The sequence below is a fragment of the Nothobranchius furzeri genome, chromosome 8 (assembly GCF_043380555.1).
Source record: "Nothobranchius furzeri strain GRZ-AD chromosome 8, NfurGRZ-RIMD1, whole genome shotgun sequence".
Classification (NCBI taxonomy): Eukaryota; Metazoa; Chordata; class Actinopteri; order Cyprinodontiformes; family Nothobranchiidae; genus Nothobranchius; species Nothobranchius furzeri.
In genome coordinates this window covers 39,100,992-39,119,363 of record NC_091748.1, presented here as the reverse complement: position 1 = coordinate 39,119,363, position 18,372 = coordinate 39,100,992, and the positions used below count along the sequence as shown (strand labels likewise).

General features: G+C 43.7%; 2 long non-coding RNA genes across 2 annotated transcripts; both read right to left on the bottom strand.

The window, feature by feature from the left end:
• Positions 1-2,066: 2,066 nt before the first annotated feature.
• LOC129154743 (uncharacterized) lies at positions 2,067-8,286 on the bottom strand. The gene is made up of 3 exons (XR_011521370.1): positions 8,149-8,286; positions 2,355-2,416; positions 2,067-2,267 (listed from the first exon to the last, which is right to left on the bottom strand). It is a non-coding gene; the product is annotated as an uncharacterized lncRNA (long non-coding RNA).
• On the bottom strand, positions 4,633-5,587 carry LOC139071509 (uncharacterized). Its single transcript, XR_011521369.1, has 3 exons — positions 5,488-5,587; positions 5,310-5,397; positions 4,633-4,851 (listed from the first exon to the last, which is right to left on the bottom strand). It is a non-coding gene; the product is annotated as an uncharacterized lncRNA (long non-coding RNA).
• Positions 8,287-18,372: the final 10,086 nt, after the last annotated feature.

The window sequence follows — 18,372 nt, the reverse complement described above, 5'->3', positions numbered from 1 at the left end:
AGCGTAAAAACACGGACGCTTCTTCTGAAGCGGGAAAATAACGCTTCTTCTTAAGCGGAGCAGGATGTCACCTCGGCTCGTTCACGGCCGAGCCGGACTGAGGTCGATAACATTGACCAAGCACAGCCACTGGGTCGTTGTAGCTGCCACCAGGCCTGCTGAAGGAACACCAGCAAGTTTCATCAGACTCGTAAAGTTTGTTTTTGCTGGGGACCCCCTGTATTTTACCGCTCCCTCCTGCAGTCTTCCCCTATTAAAATTTAAAATGTGTAACTTTATGTATTGGGATGAATGACTAATATTCATGTTAAACTAAAACGTTAGGCATTTAGGGGGAAAAAACAAAATAATAAACATTATACAGATGTCAAATAAATCAAACTGTAATTAAACTATATATTTTCAAAGTCTCGATTCTGGATAAAATCCAACAACATATGCTTTATAAATAACAAACACTCCACATGCCTTTTACACACACACACACACACACACACACACACACACACACACAATGCGCAATGGCGGCGCTGTAGATGACAGCGGCGTCCTGACCATTCACAAGCTTGCGCTGTCCGTCTCGTTAAACGGATGTTTAAAAAAGTGGGCTCGACTCCGTGCGTACGTGCGTGCCTGCTAGGGCCCTACGCAAGGACGGATAATGGAGTTGCGTGTCTCCGCACTGACGCAGGAGAAGCATGAATCAGGCTTAAGATCAACCCTCCTATATTCATGAAACCAAAGAAGTCCAATTGCCTTCTTTAAAAATCCATTTGATGTCATACTGAACAACTGTTGTATTTGACTCTAATTTTAATGATTCTGTTTCAGGTGGAAATGCTGTGTGATTCCTGTGCCATGTGGCCCATGACCTGTGTCAGCCCGGTTCTGGACGTGGCCTTGCTGAGTTCTCTGTAGCAAGGTTTTCTGGTGCTTGGGGCCGTTCCAGAGTGCACCTGATCCAGTCTAACACTTCACATCCCAGCACACACACGAACACATGCTTGTTGATGTTTGTGGTTCATGGTTTACATGTTTATAGTTGTTCATCCCACATTTTCTTGATGACTCTTAGAAATGTTTCTTCACAGGTGCAGCTGCTGGTTGCTGTTTTTATGTTGGTTTCCTAGTTGTATTAATTTTTCCTCTTATTTACTTGTTTATCCTCTATCAGCAGTCTTTATTCCAGATTGGTTCAGCATTTACGTGCTGATGTGGCAATACATAACCCAAACCAATATTACTCAAGGGGAACCTCGTACACATTAAGGCTCCTCTTGACAGAGCAAATCTGTTCAGCACATTCTGACAGACAGACCACCATTCTTCTGTCAGGTTGCTGTACAGGACATTTTTAGTTTTTCTTTTCTTCATTTATAATGCAATACTTTCACATTATCATTTTCCCACACTTTCTGTATACCTGTATTTTATTGTTTTTCAATAAAGAATGACAAATTATTTAAGTTTGTTTTTTGTTGCACACAAATATTGTCAGAAAGGGTTATAGTTATGGCAGTTTTACAAGATCCATTTGTAAAGTTACCCCACTCTTATTTTGGTGGTCCAGTTTGTGGCATCACTTCCTCTAGATAGTCACTTCCTGTAAAGCCGTTTCTACCATTTTGTCCAAGCTGTTGGTGATGGCAGACAGCCTCATGTGCGTTCATGACTGATATACCACACGGAACCACAGAAATGTACAGATGTCCATACTTCAACTGTCATTAAATACGTAAAACTGTCTCTCCGTGCCCTGCTCTCTGACCGGAGCCCTTATCTTGAAGATACTGTCAGATCAGCAAATAACTTCCAGAGTTCCCACTCTATCACAAATATAGATCTGTAAAAAATATCTACAAAGCTAATATTTACATAACAAGTATGATTGGGTTTTGCAATACGGCACTCTGTTTATTTTAGTAAGATTTTTAAACCAAGTAAAGTTAGTAAAGAACACATTTCTATTGGCTGCTAAGAAACTGTTGGGATTTAAAATGGGCCTGTTGTACAAATAACTTGTAAATGATTATTCCTCACTTTGTAGTCTTAACCAAAAAAATTCCAGTAATTGAGCAAAAACATTTATTTTTAACACTACATTTTATAAAACAGGGCGCAAAGTGTCGGCACATGTATGTATGTCGATGGTCCGCCCCAACCGAACCAGGAGACACAGACGTCAGGGAGGCCAAGGTTGTGTCCGACGGTCTCTGCAGCTCTCTGGGCACCACGCCTCACGTAGCTGTCTCCAATGATCCAAATGGCTATGGAGGAAAAATAACAGGTTTGTCATAATTGTTTAAAGTACAAATCCATACATGAAGTGGTCAAGACAGGTACTTGGTACTTACACTTGCTGCGTTGTGTAGCTGATGTTGGAGACACAGGCTGCCATGGTGACCTTTAAACAGATCTAAGAAAAAAATGTAATAAAAGAATGAAACTTAAAAACTCCCAGACCTCATGTCATATTTACTAATCAGCTGTGGCTGATTTATTGTTTGGATCACAGTGAGTTACACTAATTCTAATATATTTTTATTTCTATTACACATACATACTTTTTAACTGTTATTTTCACATGACTGTTATCAGGCTCTCTTGTTCTGGTTCTCATGATAATTCCGTGTCTTCCAGTAAGTTATCTTGTGCTTACTTCATCTGTATAATGTCTCTTTACTTTTGGTAAATTGTACTGAGTCCAGAATAAAGGCTAGTTGGCTGTACAAGATACAAACAAGTAGTACGTTTTGGAAATGTATGAAATGTATTTAGGCTGCTAATTTAGCTCGAATACTAATAACTGCCGTATTTTCCAGACTATAACTCGCACTATATTACATAGTCTGGCCGGTCCTGCTACATATACTCTGGAGCGACTGAACAAAATATGTAGGCTACACCACGCTGCTGCCGGCCGACTCCGACCCGCCCAAGAATGAGTTCCCCTGTCCCGTTGGGAGTGTTTCAAACACCGCCAGCATCTGTTGGAGCCTGTGGCGGGGTGCTGAGGGCCGGCTCCAGCCCAGGAATGAGCTCTCCTCGCCGGCCGGGAGGGTTTGAAACACTGCCATCCTCTCCTCTGCTGGCTGTTCATTCTGTTATGGTTACCGGTGCTTGTGTTGCAATGTGAAACGCTTGGTCTCAGATTTTGTAAGAACAATAATAAAATGTCCCCAAAATACGACTTAAATATATTTTCACTTCTTCATTATACATTGAATGGCTGGTGCGACTCAGGAGCGATAGCCCGGAAAATACGGTACTGAAAACTTGCTCAAAGCAAAATGTTTTCATTATGGAAATAAATTATAAAATTACCGATTCAATCCTTTTTTAAAGGAGACATAACATGCTTTTAAGTTATTCCTTTTTACATCTAAATCCTTCAGTTGGGGGTCTAAAAACAGTGGAACTGCAGTTCTTTGGTCTGATTTCCTCATTATTGTTGCTCTACAGACCCTCATCTACCCCTGTTCTGAGGAGAGTCTTGAGAACGAGTCGTTTTTGGGTACTGTCTCTTTAAACTGGAGGAGGAGCTGTAAACTCCGCCCCCCCTCCATAGTGCAGTCCTGTACTCTCCTCCCCCAGTCGGACTTTGTAGTTCTATAGAGAAATCATTATTTAGCATAGCAGATTTAGCATAGCATATTAGCATTTTTAAAACACGTGGGGAGAGTAGTTCATCAAGCTGTTTCATGGCTGCTAACTCTCTCATGCATTTGTCTGTAGTCACTCACACACACCCGTCACTGCCGACGGAGGGACAAGCGAGCAGGCACACGCGCGCGCGCACACACACACAAGGAATGCTGCTTGCTTATTTCTGTAAAAAATGTTTAAAAAAATGATACAGCTCATTAAAACACCATTCAAAGAATATATTTTATTAAGATCTCTATCTATATATATACATATAATTATAAATAATTTTATAAGTAGTCTTATTTTATATTGGGTGTCTTAATGGCTGAAAATGGATAAAAAGCAGTTACATTTTAATTTAAAGAGTTGAGATTCTAGTCAAAAATAAAGAACATTCCTCCAAGTGTTCTTTAATGTCATTATTATAATTCTAATGCTTACAACTTTGTTTTTATTGTCTGCAATGCGTAGCCTATATCTTTATTAAATGTGTTTAGCTGTAAAGTGGTAATTCTCTCTAATGCGTATAGAGAGGTGGACATCAGTGCTGCAGTGAAATTCCCAAGATCAGTCTGCTTTGCTAACAAATATAGTTAAATCTTACCTGCATTCTAAATAAATACCGTTAGGTGAAAACATCAGTAGGCATTGAGTTATTGATACAATCCCTAACAGCCAGAATGGAAGAAGAGCATGCTGGGTCATCCTGGACCTGAGCCTGTTCTGTGTATTTACCTACAGGATGCAATAAATGTCTACAAGGCTGAGTTTGGACCATTACATCTAAAAGAAAGCATACAATCAGTGATTTTTTTTATTGTTTACATTAATATACAAATTTTCTAAGTATTAACCTCACAGCAAATAAGTAGAACAATATAATAAACAGGCTTTAGTAGTTAAAACAGGCGTTGTGCACACAGGTGCTTTGTGTCTCGGTGCTGGTGGTATCTAGGTCTCAGAGTTCCTGTCCTCCTGCCGTCTTCTGTTGTCCTCAGGATACGGATTGATGTTTCCTGATGATGAGGGAGGGGCAGTATGTGGGCTTCAAACTGGTCCTGGACAACAGTGGGAGACCTCCGTTGTCTGAATACTGAGACCAGAGAGTTGGTGAGATGCAGATCTTCTCTACCTCATCTAGAAACGGAGTTGGTTCAGGGAAAACTTTTCCAAAGACCAGTTCCATGATGTCATCGCCATATTCTGCAATGATAGACAATAACTTTAATGACATATTTTGTTTACAAGCAGCTTTAGGAAAGTTGTTTCTTTAGCTTTCATGTTTATAGTCACGTTTGTGTTTGTTCACAAGTTCACTTTGCTGCAGTGACTTCATATTTTCCTACAAATGTAATAAAATAGTGACACTAAAATTATACAAATGACTCCTTATGAAAGGAAGCTCATTAGAGAGCAGTGCAGACAGACTTACTACATGCTGCAGCTGTTTTTGTAGGCCAGCTGCTGCTGAATTTGGGGAAAGTTATTCTGCACACATCCAGATCAGATGGTCGATTACAGAAAATAATGTAATTCAATAATTTCTAAACAGACTAAACAAGTAAAACATCAAATAAATCACTCTGCTGTCATCAGACGGAGTGATTCAGGGGGTGAGGTGTTCTTAATGATGAGGGTGGCTGAGGTGTGTCATCACTCACTTTGGTCTGGTCCAGACCGTCTCTTTACTGGTGGGTCTCCTTCCTCAGTAGGTGACGTGAAACGCCAACATCTGAACGTTCTGTGTTCCTTAGAGGAGAAGAAAAGTAACATTAGCAAGCTGGCTAAATTATTTTTTACTAGCATCTCAAGGACTTGGAGAAGCAGATCTTCACTTACCTAAACATCAGACCAGTTTGTCCCAGCTGAGCTCATCAGGGCGTTAGTCTGACAGCCTGTCAGTGAAACACGGCTCCAGTCTTCTGGATGTGGACTCTAAAAAGCAAAGGAACATTTTTACTTTGTTTTAATTATTTTACAGCCAATTTTATCAGCTTTCCGACGCTCACGCTCATACAGACGGTGAGCTTTGCTGCGTCTGACTGATGCAGAGTTAGTTTTTATATCTGCAGTGAGACAAAAAACTAACCTCACTTCACTTAGAGATCGTTCTTTAAAACTATTAAATCCACTGTGTTGACGCACTTTAATGACTTTGTCACGCTGCATTTTAGCTGATATGGGACTTTATTTACTGGATGCTAAGATTACATCACACTCATGTAGAATAACACACAGGCTCTCTGCTGTTACAATCAGTGGGAGGTTATCATCTGGTGTAAAAGAAGGCGTTGATCAGAAATCACGTTTTATTCCACGAAAATCAGCCAAATCCACATTAATCTGGGTGCTAACTTTACTAGCATACTGTGCTAGCGATAGCAAGCCGGATGCTAACGCTTTAGTGCTGCTAATGCCCGTAAATCTAAAGTAAAGTTTGTCGACATTTTAGAGTGATATGAAGCTTACCGCTCTGCTGCTGTGTCCCGGTGCTGCCAAATTCAGATGGAAATTACTCCTTTTAGATAGATGAAGCCCTCAGTACTTAGCCACTAGCCTGGAGACAGAACGAACGAACCACGCACGCGCGCGCGCACGCACACACACACACACACACACAAACAAACAAACGCAAACACACTACTTTTTCTTCTGTGTTTTTTTTAGCAGTAGTGTCATCAGCTCCTGGGTTTAAATACTGCCACACCACCCTTCCTTAAAACGAGGAACAGTTTTGAGCTGTGTGTGGCTAAAATAACCAGACATTCTGCATTTTTCCAATAGGACTACAAAAAATCTTAGCGAGAAGAAAAAATGGCGGATTGGCTCTGTGTTTAGCCGAGGGCCATTACCATATTTGGTAGTTATCCTCACTAAATTAATTACTGATGTAATAGATAATGTAAAAACTGAACGGGTGGACAAATATGCCCAAAACTTAATTATTAAATATCTAAATAGCAACTCCAGTGAATAATATAAGCCTTTTTGCTCACTTAGACACTTAAAATGTGAAACACACCGTGTTAATGGATAAAAAAGTGGGTTTTTCATGTTATGTCTCCTTTAATACAGGTACTTCTCACGAACAGGCGCCGAAAACCTCCACCTAAACTTCGTGTGAGGTTCAGGTCCATGGGTGTTCCACAGTTAGCTCCGGTAGGGTTGAAGCTAGGTGGCTACATCCGTTAGCTCGGCTCCCACCTCCGCGTTAGCTTTGGGTTAGCCAGGGTTAGCTTCAGGTTAGCTCGTAGCTAGTTCGCCCGGGTGTCGTCAGTCGATCCCAGCCTTACAGCCCCACCCTCAGCTCCTCCTCTCTTCCCTTTTATGGAATTGTCTGGGCTGGACGGAACCTGTGACACGGTCAAAATGGCGGTGGTGGCCACCTCCCATTATAGACAAAAAACGTGTTATTGGAGCCTATGGAATCGACTTGTCCAGTATGTACAGCCTATGTAATTTTAACACCTCTAAGCATCAATTACTCTCCAGATGATTGATTTGGGGAGTTTTTCCTCAGTACTGGGATGAGACTATTCTGGATCATTTCTGTGGGCAAAAAGAAAATCACTGACCTACCTTTTGTTCACATAAAAAGGTAAAAGCCACACAAGCAAAATGGGCTGCTTTTATTACCAAATATAAATTTAGAGATTTACTCCCTAAACTTCGAAGCAGAGACACGAGCGTGTGACAGGAGCGCCAGAGAGAAGCAGCCAGATAATAAACGTGTGTTTTTTTATCCTTTGCCACATTCAGAGGATAGTGAGTATTGCGCAAGAGGGAGGGATGAAAGAGATGAGTGCAATAGCGAAGGAGATTTATTAGGAGGTGTCTCTCCTCTGCCACATGTGATCCCATGGGTGCTGACAGAAGCCCCTCAGGTCATATTTCCTCAGAAGAGCCAAGGCAGCGCTCTGCCTCCATTCTTCCATCTCCACCTCCACACAGAAGCTGACCATGAGGTCAGTTCAGCTGCATACGCTCAGTGCTGCTTCATGGAAAAGCCCTCACAGACAATATTTTTGATGTTATTTGGATGGGCAACAGGACTGATTTGTGCACTCTGTAAGGCAATAATCCTTCATAATGATTGCACCTGAGGGTGGAAAGGAACAGATCAGCATGCTCACATGCAGATGATGGAAGTGACAGCTGTGTTACTGCTCATGGAAGGAAATGAGAAAAGCAGGGGAGGATCTGACAAGACATATGCCCCCATTTCCTCGAAGAGATAAATCTTGGCCCAAAATAAATGTATACATGTCTTTCTCTTGTGCAGTTTATAAATATTCAAGGTAGAAGGTTGTGAACTGATTGAGGAAGAGGCCTTTTTAAAAGCAGTAAAACATAGATCACAGTGCTATGGTGAAATTACAAGTTGACATTTAGTTTTCGAGGACAACAATCTCTTAAGTTAAAGCAGCTCAAAACGTTTGGTTAATCAGTGTCTTCTCATGCAGTGATCCTCACTTTGATAAAGCTTTTAGTCTTACTCACTCAGCCCGAGGCTCCTTGCTTCCACAGATTAGGCATCAGAACTATCATGTGCCGGGGTGAGTACTCCTCTCATTTTCCCATCTTTGAGTTGTGTGTTTCAGGAGAGGGAGGCTCCAGCTGCAGCTGATTTGCAATCAGCGGGTCTGGCTACAAAAGGAGGATGGAGAACACTCCTCAATGCTGCATGATCACTACAGCTTGGTAGTTTCCTGCCCTCTTGCAACTCTTGGATTTTCTCTTGCAACTCTTGGATTTTGTGCTCTAGTGTTTCTGGGATTTTTTTTTTTGTGAACCTTTGGATCTTTTCCCTGTGCTTGCCTGTTACCAGGTTTTGGAATGTTTTTTTGAATGGTTTTCTGCGACTCCTCAGGATAACTCACCTGTGCCCCGTAGGATTTCCGGACGCAGCTCTCACTGTTCTCCATTCCTCCCGGTCGGCCTGCTCTCCTCACGCTCCCTCTCCTGGACACCCCACTTGAATTCACCCCAGAACCCAACCTATCCTCCCTCATTCCTACGCTCCCCTACACTCAGTAAGTCTATTCTCTGCACCCACAAGTTTAGACTTACCTTCCTGGACTCACCTGCATCTGCTCTCCCCTCAGACGCTGCGCTCCCCTTCTCGATCTCCAATGGCCTTTTCCAGTGCACCTTAAGTTCCCGTTTTAAAATAAAGATTCTTTTTTTTTTTACCATAACATCTGTGAGTGTTTGATTCGGCACGTCTTGGGTTAAACACATTCCCAAACCGTCAAGAACTGAATTAAAAATAACCCTGTCCGGTAATGGCAGAGTGCATACAGTGGTGTGAAAAACTATTATCCCCTTCCTGATGTCTTATTCTTTTGCATGTTTGTCACACAAAATGTTTCTGATCATCAAACACATTTACAAAATGCAGTTTTGAAATGATGGTTTTTATTATTTAGGGAGAGAACAAAATCCAAACCTACATTGCCCTGTGTGCAAAAGTAATTGCCCCCCTTGTTAAATAACCCAACTGTGGTGTTTCCCACTTGGGTTCAATTTCCTTAGCCAGCCCCAAGCCTGATTACTGCCACACCTGTTGCAGTCAAGAAATCACTTAAATATGAGCTGCCTGACACAGAGAAGTAGACCAAAAGCACCTCAAAAGCTAGACATCATGCCAAGATCCAAAGAAATTCAAGAACAAATGAGAACAAAAGTCATTGAGATCCATCAGTCTGGTAAAGGTTATAAAGGCATTTCTAAAGCTTTGGGACTCCAGCGAACCACAGTGAGAGCCATTATCCACCAATGGCAACAACATGGAACAGTGGTGAACCTTCCCAGGAGTGGGCGGCCGACCAAAACTACCCCAAGAGTGCAGAGTCAACTCATCCGAGAGGTCACAAAAGACCCCAGGACAACTTCTAAAGAGCTGCAGGTCTCACTTGCCTCAATTAAGGTCAGTGTTCACGACTCCACCATCAGAAAGAGTCTGGGCAAATATGGCCTGCATGGCAGATTTCCAGAACGTAAACCACTGTTAAGCAAAAAGAACATTAGGGCTCGTCTCAGTTTTGCTAAGAAACATCTCAATGATTGCCAAGAGTTTTGGGAAAATACCTCGTGGACTGATGAGACAAAAGTTGAACTTGTTGGAAGGCAAATGTCCCGTTACATCTGGCGTAGAACATCATACCAACAGTAAAACATGGTGGTGGTAGTGTGATGGTCTGGGGTTGTTTTGCTGCATCAGGAACTGGAAGGCTTGATGTGATAAATGGAACCATGAATTCTACCGTCTACCAAAACATCCTGAAGGAGAACGTCCGGCCATCTGTTCGTCAACCAAAGCTGAAGCCATCTTGGGTGCTGCTGCAGGACAATGACCCAAAACACACCAGCAAATCCACCTCTGAATGGCTGAAGAACAACAAAATGAAGACTTTGGAGTGGCCTAGTCAAAGTCCTGACCTGAATCCTGTTGAGATGCTGTGGCATGACCTTAAAAAGGCGGTTCATGCTAGAAAACCCTTAAATAAAGCTGAATTACAACAATTCTGCAAAGAGGAGTGGGAGCGCTGTAAAAGACTCGTAGCAAGTTATCGCAAACGCTTGATTGCAGTTATCGCTGCTAAGGGAGGCCCAACCAGTTATTAGGTTCAGGGGGCAATTACTTTTTCACACAGGGCAATGTAGGTTTGGATTTTGTTCTCTCCCTAAATAATAAAAACCATCATTTCAAAACTGCATTTTGTGTTTACTTGTGTTATCTTTGACTAACGGTTAAATGTGTTTGATGATCAGAAACATTTTGTGTGACAAACATGCAAAAGAATAAGAAATCAGGAAGGGGGCAGATAGTTTTTCACACCCCTGTATTTGTCTGTGTGGGATGATTTTCTTGCTTTGGTGATCGGAAACCAAACATGATTCACTTAGAAAATTCCACTGGGGTGGTGGGTTGCTGTGCTGAGCGTTGGGCGGGGGAGCCTGCTCATCAGCACCCCAGCAGAAAGGGTCAAACTCTGGTAAATGGTGATGGTTGTACCCCATGTGCAGCAGTACCGGGACCAGAGTGAATAGGGTGTATATGGGGAGCATGAGTGGGTGTCTGGTGTGCATTTTTGTAAGTCTTTGGTTGCATGTGCATGTGTGAGCATGAGGGAGGGAGTGTGTGACTGTGTTTGTGTATGACTATATATGTGTAAGGTTATGAAGTTCATTATTTTCAGCTCCACACAGCTGCCCCTGTACACAGTAACACCCGTGTACAAAACGCCAAGGTCGGGTGTTCCTCAGACTGTTTACATTCCAAGAGAAGAGCCAGAAGGAGAAGAAGAAGCTTTTCAATAATCAAAGTACTTAATTTGTGATTAAAGCTATTCGAAACAGATGTTGATCAATAATAATCAAGTGAATGATCTGTGGAATAAAGATGTCATGATTTATGTGTTTAATGAGAACAGGACTACTGCACAGACAGACTGACCCTCATCTCCATAGAAACGCATGACACATTGTTCCAACCAATCAGAGCTCTCGGCTGCCGCAGGAGAATCTGGCTTGTTGACTTAAAGTGTCCAATCCGCTTTACTAAAACTTATCAACAATTCAGAGATATAAAACAAGGCAACGCCATTTCAAGCTCAGTTCCATTTTGACTTCAATTCTATTCACCGTCATCCCAAAGAAAAGCACAGCCGGGCCAGATGTGTTTTCTTCTTTAAACTAAGAACTGTGAAGTTGGAGATTTTTGTCGTTTAACAACCAGATGACATCCTTTCAAAATAAGAGCACCTGCTGACGCTGCCGATTGGTACCGGGGTCGACCCTTCAGACGGGCTTTGACGTGCTGCGACCGCTGCTTCGACAGCTCCAGTACACATCCGAGGTCTCCAGACCTGGCATTTCCTGATCTACCTGGGAGGCCCCCTACTGGGTACGTACACGGCAAAATAGCAGCTCATGTCATCACTTTATATGCCTCGTGATATCTAGTCATAACAAAGACTACCAGATTCAATGACGTCAGCCTAAGGAGTCTGAACCAACCACACACACACACACGCACCAACACAACATCCAAATCCATTTTCATCCATCACAGAGTTAGTCCTGGTAGATTGTTAAGAATTTATAATTAAGAAATTAAAGATTCTCAAACGATCCCAACTCTCTCTCTTTTCTTGTCTCAAAGTCAATACAGAGTGTTTAAATGAACTCCCTGATGATAAAAACAACCTATTCTTCTGATTATAAAAAGTGATCTACTTACAGTGTATTAAAATACAACTCTAGATAGTTACATCACTCTATTTCGTTACATTTGGCTAGCCTAGCATGATATCTGCACAGTTTATTACACTTTGTGCCGATTTTGAGACGTATTTTGGGATTTTGTCCAGTGTGTGAGTTCAGAAAAAAAAGCAAGCATTTCCCTCATTCAGCTTCTCAGAAAGGGGGGTGCACATTCATCACCCTCTGACAGGAGGCGCTGTTTCATCAAAACACCTTAAGTGCTGACGTGTGCTGACGGCCATTTTGAGGCCTACATTTGAGGGTAAACATTTCTCCTGTTTTAATACGTTGGAACCGTCTGTTTATTGTTTGTCGCGGTGTTTGTGACACTGTGTGCATCCATTTGTGTAATCGGAGACAGAAGACTCGGTCGGAAATTTATTTCCGTTCAATAGGCGCCTGATCCACGCTGTTCCTTACCGGAATACTCGTTAGCACCTACCGTAGCTTAACTTGCTAGGTAAACGCTGTAAGTCGGGTTATTACCGTAGAGCGATACTGCATCCAGATTGCGTACGCTGTTGAAACCCTTTTAACCACGGAGCGAGATGCCCGTTGGTTGATTGGGCAATTTTAAGACCCTGGTCGCTCCACGGCGTTCGCTAGCATTAGCCGAAGAGCTAACTAGCCACTCTCGGTGAGAGGCTCGGGAACGCGTCCCGCAAAGCTTTCAAGCCGTTCCGACGCAGCGATTCTGCGTCCTTTAATCTGCTAAACCTTCCGGTACGGAGTACTTTTGGATAACGTTAGCGGCGGTTCTAATAAACGCTCCGGTGTTTAGAATCGTGACATTGCTACGGGGATCAAAGCCGGTTGTCGGACGACGCATGCGCGGCGGTCCACCATCTTAGGTAACCAGACACGTAGCTCGACCCGCCATCTTGGGTAGGTAAAAAGACAATGATATTTTTGGCATTATTGAACAATTTTGCCCAAAATATTCATTCAACAGCCAAGCTTCCCTGTAACTAATTCTTTAATAAGTCTACAGGTAAGGTTGTTTCTAAATAAACATCTAATTAGAAAACTAATCAATGAGAAAGTTAGTAAATTAAGAAAACTAATTACTATCTTGGAAAATGGACTCAGAGGTAACGATGCAATTAACATCCCAAATTCAGGCGGCGATGCAAAGCGCTCTCCTGCCAATGATGCAAAGCGCTTTCCTCCCAATGAAGACTGAGATGAAGAACATGATGAACATGATTTGCGCTCTTCAGAAAGACGGCGAGGACGTCAAACAATTCATGCGTGATTCTCAGGCGACCCGGGCAGCAGCTCCGTGTTTGCCTGAGAAGCCGCAAAATGAGACTGAAATGCTGCAGGCTGATGTTTTCACAGGTTCTGACTCACAGGAAAACAACAACACCTCAAAGGAAAGCGACAACACCTCACCGGTCGTTCCATCCGTGGCGATGTTAGGCGATGAACCCACAGATGACGACCCCAGTACCGCTACTGCTACCGCCGTAACTGAAAAAATTTTGCTTGCACCTCTGGTCGTGAGAAAGGGATCTAATAGGCCCGCAGTGGAGGTCACTGTAAATCAGAGACATCGCTGTGTCGCATTATTAGACACAGGAGCGGACATCTCGCTCATTAGCAGAGCTCTTTACAGCAGCATGTGCGAACAAAGGGGGGAGGACATCTCACCCCCCACACTAATTTCAGGCCCAAAGGATTTTGACGATTTCTATGGCGTACCTTCGTCCACGGCTGCGACGACTGAGGTCAACATCTCGATAGGAGGCATGTCCTTTAAACACCTCGTGTACATCAACGAGGAGATGAGGATGCCCATGCTCATAGGGTTGGACTGTCTCCAACGCCTTGACGCTAGAATCAGCTACGCGTCCGGACAACTGTTTGCACGTGTGAGGAAGCCAAGGCCGTACAAACCGTGGCCTGACACAGGTGGACGCCTTTCGGTGGCAAGTCTTTCGCGGGAGGACGCGATTTCGACCTCACCACCACTCTCGAAGCCACCGGGTAGACCCCCGGAACTTCTGTTACAGATTGAGAAGGTAATAGACCAAGCAGATGCTCTCACAAACGAGGTCGAGCGAGACAAGCTACGACAAATTTTGCTAAAGTACCAGGATTTTCTTTCACTTGACTCCTTGGATTGTGGTCTGACCACTATCCATGAAGTCCGGATTCCTACCAGGCCAGATGCACCGCCGTCCTTTGTGCGGCAATACAAGATTCCCCTGGCTTCCATAGAACCGGTCCAGGAAATCATTGACAGCCTCTTGGGTAACGGGGTCATTCGACCCTGCAACAGCACCTACTCGGCTCCGTTGTGGCCGGTACTGAAGCCTAATGGTAAGTGGCGACTTACCATTGACTACCGGCAACTCAACAAACAGGTCCCCTTGTCTAGGTGGCCTATGGCACGCCTGGAGCAGGAGCTTCCAAAAGTGAAAGATGCTAAGTACTTTTCCACACTTGACATTGCGTCCGGATTTTGGACGATTCCCGTCCACGAATCGGACCAACACAAACTTGCCTTCTCCTTTGCAAACCGGCAGTACACCTTCACCCGGTGTCCTTTTGGTTATTCCAACTCGCCAGCTGAGTTCAACATCTTCTTGAACATTATGACGGGCAGACAAATGACCCTACCGCTTCACCTGCTTTATCAACGACCGGTTCGGTCCGACACAGCCCCGGCTTGTACGAGCGGCCAATACTTGCAGGACCTGAGAACTCACCTGCTTGCAGCATTCTCGTTCGCACAGGCATCTCTGGAAAAGTCAGCTGAATGCAGAAAAACTTATTACGATAAGAAAGCCTCACATTCCGAACTCGATGTAGGTGATCAGGCCTGGTACTACATTTTCGCTCCCAAAACGGGTAACAAGAATGCGACCTCGGGGAAGCTGACTAAGAAACTTTTGCCCAAATGGTCGGGTCCATACCTGATTACAGATAAGATCTCTCCGGTCGTGTATCAGATCAAGATCGCCGACAAAAACAAGGCGCCCGTCTACAAATGGGTACACAGGGACCATATCAAACTGCACAAGGGTCCCACAGATTTGGCCGATACCAACAACAACAATCCACCGACTTCAAAAGGGGGGTGATAAATACGTCCCGTTGGTTCCACAGATTTCTGTCTCTGATTACACAAATTTGTTTGTTTGTGAGTGTACATGGTTGTCTTTCCTGTTATACGTCACGTGCAGACTTAAGGTGTGTTGAGACGGACGTGCTGTGGGCTCCTGGAGTCAGGTAAACGGCCAGGTAACAGTGAGTGGGTTAGGCCACATAGTACTGTTGTCCAAAAATTTTTTTTTTTAATCTTTACTAATCACAATTCCTTAGGGGTACATTAACATGAACATGATTACTAACCACTGATTTACATTTTAGTACTGATTTACATTTCTGTTTTTTATAGTACCTTTGACCAGTTGATTTTAACAGTGAATATTATATTTGTGATTATCAATTCTTTGATTTATCCCACGGGGCTATAACCAATTTTGCCCCTGTCCTGACAGCGTGTATTTACAGTGAGGATTCACTGATACCAGTTAGGGTTTCTTTCATTTTTCTGCTTCTCGCATCATCCCTTTTTGCATCTAACACAGACAGGGCTGCATCCATTTCTTCACTTCATGGGTAATTACACATAAAACTAACACATAGTACAAAAGGCACTCATAGAGTTAGGTTTTTATTATTTTTTATTTCTTTGATGACATGAAATGCACTTTTGTCGTGTCTACATTGAAGTGCCTACACTGTGCTCTCTCTCCTCTCCTGAGCTTGTGAGGATCCTGCTTCCTGGGGGTGGATCCGTGACTCGTCATCTGCATCGACTACTCCTGAGGGTGCTCCGGCTCGTTGGCCTTGGACGACTGTGGTTCCGGCATGGCTGCTGGGACACCTCAATCGTTGGGATTACTGTCAACTGCTCTTCCCTTTTTGTGGATTACGATAAGTACTCTATCAAAGTTCGATTTTTATTTGGAATATTACCCTACCTGCGGATACAACAATCGATTTTTAATTGTAATACTACCCTGTTCGTGGATACGTACAAGATTTGCTCCTGCTTTGCTTTGTTGCCCGTGAGGATATAAAGTTGCTGTTGCTTCGTTTGTGGCTTCCATGGGGAATAATTAATAACCTGCTGACTTGTGTTCTTCCTGAGGAGTATGCAAGACTGTTCTCCGGCGTGGGGTTCGTACCTCACCACAGATGGCTGTTCCCTTGGGATCGCATCATGTTCTGTTGTCAAGATTCTTCATAACTTGGGTTTGTTCAATGACCAAGTGGTCTCTTGAAGGATCACATTGACCTTGAAAAGGGGGGATATGTAAGGTTATGAAGTTAATCATTTTCAGCTCCACACAGCTGCCCCTGTACACAGTAACACCCGTGTACAAAACGCCAAGGTCGGGTGTTCCTCAGACTGTTTACATTCCAGGAGAAGAGCCAGAAGGAGAAGAAGAACGCTTTTCAATAATCAAAGTACTTAATTTGTGATTAAAGCTATTCGAAACAGATGTTGATCAATAATAATCAAGTGAATGATCTGTGGAATAAAGATGTCATGATTTATGTGTTTAATGAAAACAGGACTACTGCACAGACAGACTGACCCTCATCTCCATAGAAACACATGACACATTGTTCCAACCAATCAGAGCTTTCGGCTGCCGCAGGAGAATCTGGCTTGTTGACTTAAAGTGTCCAATCCGCTTTACTAAAACTTATCAACAATTCAGAGATATAAAACAAGGCAACGCCATTTCAAGCTCAGTTCCATTTTGACTTCAGTTCTATTCACCGTCATCCCAAAGAAAAGCACAGCCTGGCCAGATGTGTTTTCTTCTTTAAACTAAGAACTGTGAAGTTGGATATTTTCGTCGTTTAACAACCAGACGACATCCTTTCAAAATAAGAGCACCTGCTGACGCTGCCGATCGGTACCGAGGTCGACCCTTCAGACGGGCTTTGACGTGCTGCGACCGCTGCTCCGACAGCTCCAGTACACATCCGAGGTCTCCAGACCTGGCATTTCCTGATCTACCTGGGAGGCCCCCCACTGGGTACGTACACGGCAAAATAGCAGCTCATGTCATCACTTTATAAGCCTCGTGATATCTAGTCATAACAAAGACTACCAGATTCAATGACGTCAGCCTAAGGAGTCTGAACCAACCACACACACACACACGCACCAACACAACATCCAAATCCATTTTCATCCATCACAGAGTTAGTCCTGGTAGATTGTTAAGAATTTATAATTAAGAAATTAAAGATTCTCAAACAATCCCAACTCTCTCTCTTTTCTTGTCTCAAAGTCAATACAGAGTGTTTAATTAAACTCCCTGATGATAAAAACAGCCTATTCTTCTGATTATAACAAGTGATCTACTTACAGTGTATTAAAATACAACTCTAGATAGTTACATCACTCTATTTCGTTACATATGTCAGGTGGGGCCTTTAACTCATCCCCTCTCCTGGGACTTCTTTTGATGATATAGATCTTCGTCTCCCCTCCCCCTGCCACACCTGGTGTGGGGTGTGGTGCCTTGGTCTGCCTGAGTGTTCGTGGCTCCCGGGTCAGGGGATTTAAGATTCTTTGCGTCTGCCTGATCAAGCCTGGTGGGATCTGGGTCCCTGGGCACTGCTGGGTCCCCGGCGGGGGTGGTTGGTCCTGGGTCACTGGGTTCTGGGCTCGGCCGGCTAGGGGGTGGGAGGCTGCGGGTGGGCCTGTGGGCTTGCCGCTGATATCTCCCAGGACCCACCGGGGCAAACCTCTGCGCCTCTTGAAGGGGGCGGGGGCTTTTCTGGTCGCAGTCTCCCTGGGGTGCCTGTGCTCTGGGGCAGCTCCTGGATCTCTAGGACTTGGAGCTCCCTCCATCTCCTACACATCTTTGGGGGGCGGATCTGTGGCCCCTCACACTCTGTATTGGACGCTCCTATAGAGAAACCTTACACATATAAGCGTGTGTACACACACAGGTGCTCACATGGTGCTCTCATAAGTATGGACTTGGGCATGTTCAACACATGTCTTAAGGCTGTGGTTGGCACTTAATGCACTGTGATTTATTATCGTGATCGTTCAGTAAAACAATGTTGATTTTGTATTTCCTCATTAAGTTGACGCAATGATAGCTTGCTCCTGATGTACAATTGTGTGTCTCTTTTCTGCAGGTCTAGAAGCAGACCCCTGTTCATCATTGATTGTTTATTTTTGTGGAACCCCCCTCACCTTTGTCTCTTTCACCTCTGTCTCCGTGTCTGGTCGGAATTACAAAGCATTCAAAAACAATAACAGTAAAGTTTTAAGTATCAGGCGTGACATTAAAAGCAGACGCTTTGATGCTCCACCTGAGAGTAAATCTGTAAGGCTTGTCACCAGCATTCAGACATCAATTCTGCTTGCTTCACAGCCAGACAGGACAGGGGGAAAACAAAAAACAA